At 53.5% G+C, this 5,000-nt stretch overlaps 1 non-coding gene across 1 annotated transcript in view; it reads left to right on the top strand.

The window, feature by feature from the left end:
• Positions 1-4,402: 4,402 nt before the first annotated feature.
• LOC126093566 (small subunit ribosomal RNA) overlaps positions 4,403-5,000 on the top strand; it is a 1,909-nt gene continuing 1,311 nt past the window's right edge. Inside the window, exon 1 of the ribosomal RNA XR_007521701.1 lies at positions 4,403-5,000. This exon is cut by the window's right edge and continues 1,311 nt beyond it. This is a non-coding gene — a ribosomal RNA (small subunit ribosomal RNA).

Below are 5,000 nucleotides of genomic sequence, written 5' to 3'. Positions count from 1 at the left end.
AGTAGGAGGGTGGGAAAATAGTACGAAGTGTGCTTGCGTGAATAACGCGTGGTCAACGGTTCGCGCGCGCCCTCTGGTCCCGACGCCATCAACGTCCACAATAAACAGACCATACCGCACGATGTTGACAATGCCGCCCACAGGCACAACACAGCCATCTTTGGGAATGTGACCAAACTACATTCCCATCCGGCCCAGAAACGACACCTCCATCTACAGGAATCCAACGAAACTACGCCAACCATACCTCCAAAACACGGCACCGCCATCTATGACAATGTGACGAAACCACATGCAATAGCTCCATCTACGCGAATCGGACGACACTACGTCCACCATGTCGAGCGCACCACAAACAAAAATACCGCCACCTCCAGGTCCCCCGCAACATGACCTGCTGCACCGATGATACCGCCATCTATGAGACGCCACGCCGACTACGACATCGCTAGGTCCCACAGTGCCCATTTTCCGACGCCACCCACAAAGCCTGCATCATCTGCCCACCACAGGAGCCCCAACGCCTGTGCCTGCGTCGCACGAAGTCGTCGACCGACAATCGCTCCACCCGCACCCGCACGTGCCCCACCCCAACCGCCCAAATCGCAACTCCAGCGGATGAACGGCGGACTCTTCCCGCACTCGTAACGTGCAATCCGCCCCTATATCTTGCGTTTCATGAAGAGTTATATCGAATATGCCATATTCCCGCTGTCCCTATACATGCTGTAAGTAGCTCGCTTGCTACAGCAGCAGCAGCACCACCTCCGCGCGCTTCCCTGGGGGCACTGAACCGCAGGACGCGAGACCCCACGCCCAGTGGCAAACAGGGCTCCTCTCAGAATATAGACGGTCCTCCGATACTCCATCTTTGGTACAAGGCAACCATTCCGCTGTAAATCAGTACGTCACTCGTAGTTCAGTCACCTCACAGCACTGCTCAGTAAACTATGCAGGCCCACATAGATAGATTATATACGCAAATGCACCTATACATGCTGAACGTCCGTACACACAAAATGAACCACACGTCAGCCACACACTCTATCACACACTACTCTCTGCCTGTAACAGACACAGATACAACAACTAAGCACCAGCATGGACCAACGTCCGGTGCATCCTATCCGCCACAGTACACCAACTACGCTATGATAACCAGACCGGGAGGTCCAATCATAAAACAGAATACCCCACTCGTCCGACAACCACAATTGCTCAGAGAAGCCACCAACACCCACACATGTCCTACACAGGGGTGCACCCAACATCACCACACTGCCTCGTCTTACAGCACAAACACACTGGCAGGAATGAAACACACAGGTCTGCCGCAACCACAGACACGGCTCGCCCCCTCTCACTAGCGAGAAGCGCATCCCGACGTGACATAACTCCTTTGACACACTGACGCTGCCTCGGGCATCCACGTCCTACGGTCGATATCAACGAACCTCACCCCCCCCCCCCACAACACGCCATCCCATACCACATTGTGTACCGTACCCAAACCTAACGTGTACTGTACTACAACGCAATGTGTACCATAACACAACCCAGTTTGTACCTTAACCTAACCTATGTCACCTTAACCTAACCTATGTCACCTTAACCTAACCTATGTCACCTTAACCTAACCTATGTCACCTTAACCTAACCTATGTCACCTTAACCTAACCTATGTCACCTTAACCTAACCTATGTCACCTTAACCTAACCTATGTCACCTTAACCTAACCTATGTCACCTTAACCTAACCTATGTCACCTTAACCTAACCTATGTCACCTTAACCTAACCCATCTTGCACCTTAACCTAACCCATCTTGCACCTTAACCTAACCCATCTTGCACCCTAACCTATGTTGCACCTTAACCTAACCTGTGTTGCACCTTAACCTACCTCAATTTGCACCGCAATGTAACTCAATTTGCACCGCAATGTAACTCAATTTGCACCGCAATGTAACTCAATTTGCACCGCAATGTAACTCAATTTGCACCGCAATGTAACTCAATTTGCACCGCAATGTAACTCAATTTGCACCGCAATGTAACTCAATTTGCACCGCAATGTAACTCAATTTGCACCGCAATGTAACTCAATTTGCACCGCAATGTAACGCAATTTGCACCGCAATGTAACGCAATTTGCACCGCAATGTAACGCAATTTGCACCGCAATGTAACTCAATTTGCACCGCAATGTAACGCAATTTGCACCGCAATGTAACGCAATTTGCACCGCAATGTAACGCAATTTGCACCGCAATGTAACGCAATTTGCACCGCAATGTAACGCAATTTGCACCGCAATGTAACGCAATTTGCACCGCAATGTAACGCAATTTGCACCGCAATGTAACGCAATTTGCACCGCAATGTAACGCAATTTGCACCGCAATCTACCCCCAAGTTGTGCCTTAACCTAACCCACGTTGTGCCTTAACCTAACCCACGTTGTGCCTTAACCTAACCCACGTTGTGCCTTAACCTAACCCACGTTGTGCCTTAACCTAACCCACGTTGTGCCTTAACCTAACCCACGTTGTGCCTTAACCTAACCCACGTTGTGCCTTAACCTAACCCACGTTGTGCCTTAACCTAACCCACGTTGTGCCTTAACCTAACCCACGTTGTGCCTTAACCTAACCCACGTTGTGCCTTAACCTAACCCACGTTGTGCCTTAACCTAACCCACGTTGTGCCTTAACCTAACCCAAGTTGTGCCTTAACCTAACCCAAGTTGTGCCTTAACCTAACCCAAGTTGTGCCTTAACCTAACCCAAGTTGTGCCTTAACCTAACCCAAGTTGTGCCTTAACCTAACCCAAGTTGTGCCTTAACCTAACCCAAGTTGTGCCTTAACCTAACCCAAGTTGTGCCTTAACCTAACCCAAGTTGTGCCTTAACCTAACCCAAGTTGTGCCTTAACCTAACCCAAGTTGTGCCTTAACCTAACCCAAGTTGTGCCTTAACCTAACCCAAGTTGTGCCTTACCCTGCTCTGTAATTGGCATATGACACGTTACAGTAATGTATTGTCCAACCGCAACCCGCTCAGAATGTTGTGTACACAGCTACGTGTCATCTCCCCATAACAGCTGCATTGCAGTGTGGTACGCCATAGAGACGTGTGGGAGTAATGGACGCAGTGGATGGCGATCAGCATGAGCCGTCTGTTCATGTAGTGGCGCGTGTATGCAGACGTAGTAGTCTCTTCTCACACAATGTGATAGCACGGTGCCCCGCGTTCCACATCTGCGACATGCTACAGAGGCCGGTTGACAGTTGGTCGCGCAGTGGACATCGCATACGTACGGGGGCACCTTCCACGTGCCCTCTAGTCGGGCACATTTTGTTGCGTGGATGTGAGCGGATGTAGTGTGTCTTGACACCTGACAGGCAGGCATGCAATAATAGTTGACTTTGCAAACGGGGATGGACGTGTACGTTTACTGGTGACGTTACGCAAATGAACAACTGGTAACCCGTTGTGGTGCGGTTGTCCTTGCTGGAGGTACATCTGTGAGGGCAACGATCGGTACAGCTACGAAGCGGTCCCCACCATACCAACGAACGTGAATGTGAATCTGGGTGTGAAGCGATACGCGGCTGTGGGTGGGTGGGACTGTCCCCGGCCGGTGAGGGGGGGCCGCCCGGCGTGCTGGCCGCGCGGTGCGTGGGCGCACGCGCTACAGCCGGCTGGTGGGGGCGCCCAGTGGCAGGCGCGCCGGCCGACGGACGCGGCAGGCGGCGCAGCTGCGCGCCGGGGCACCCTGCGCGCGGCGCCGTGCAGCCAAAGTGGGTCCTCGCCGGCCCGGTGCGAAGCGCGGTGGACATCTGCAGTGTGCTGGTCCGATTGAGGACTGTGTGCGTTGAGGATGCGCCGCCGCCCGGCACTCGGCGCCGCGACGCCGTCTGCTGCTCGGTCGCCCCAGCGGTTCTCGCTGGTGGTTTGTATCGCAGTTGTGCAGACGTGTTGGCACGTGCGCTGTGCTGGGAGAGTTCGCTTCGGCACCCACGTGGGGCCTTTGCCCTTCTGTGGCGCTGGCGTTGGAGCTGCCGGTCACCGTAGGTGGCGCGTGTTGTCTCCCGCCGGCAATGCCACGACAGCACGCTCCCGGGCCTCTGTCGGCAGCGGCAAGCTCAGTTGGGAGCACGGGTGGTCGCACCTAAAGCGTCTACTCGCCTAACTCCGGGCGATTGCGCCTCTCTCGAACCCGACCAAGTACTTAGGACGGCGCTGCGCGCCGCCGGGACCTGAGAGGGTTTCGAGGTGTATTGTGCAGGGGAGCTCAGCCTCCTCCTGTTTGCAGAATAATTGAGCGGACGCTTGCGTGTTCGCGCGGGCCTCTGGGACACACTCCCGGGCGGCCGGCTGCTCAGCTCTAGTTGACGCAGCTCCCTGGTTGATCCTGCCAGTAGTCATATGCTTGTCTCAAAGATTAAGCCATGCATGTCTCAGTACAAGCCGCATTAAGGTGAAACCGCGAATGGCTCATTAAATCAGTTATGGTTCCTTAGATCGTACCCACGTTACTTGGATAACTGTGGTAATTCTAGAGCTAATACATGCAAACAGAGTCCCGACCAGAGATGGAAGGGACGCTTTTATTAGATCAAAACCAATCGGTCGGCTCGTCCGGTCCGTTTGCCTTGGTGACTCTGAATAACTTTGGGCTGATCGCACGGTCCTCGTACCGGCGACGCATCTTTCAAATGTCTGCCTTATCAACTGTCGATGGTAGGTTCTGCGCCTACCATGGTTGTAACGGGTAACGGGGAATCAGGGTTCGATTCCGGAGAGGGAGCCTGAGAAACGGCTACCACATCCAAGGAAGGCAGCAGGCGCGCAAATTACCCACTCCCGGCACGGGGAGGTAGTGACGAAAAATAACGATACGGGACTCATCCGAGGCCCCGTAATCGGAATGAGTACACTTTAAATCCTTTAACGAGTATCTATTGGAGGGCAAGTCTGGTGCCAGCAGCCGCGGTAA

This window comes from Schistocerca cancellata, chromosome 7 (assembly GCF_023864275.1).
Source record: "Schistocerca cancellata isolate TAMUIC-IGC-003103 chromosome 7, iqSchCanc2.1, whole genome shotgun sequence".
NCBI lineage: Eukaryota > Metazoa > Arthropoda > Insecta > Orthoptera > Acrididae > Schistocerca > Schistocerca cancellata.
This window is presented reverse-complemented; position numbering and strand designations above follow the sequence as displayed.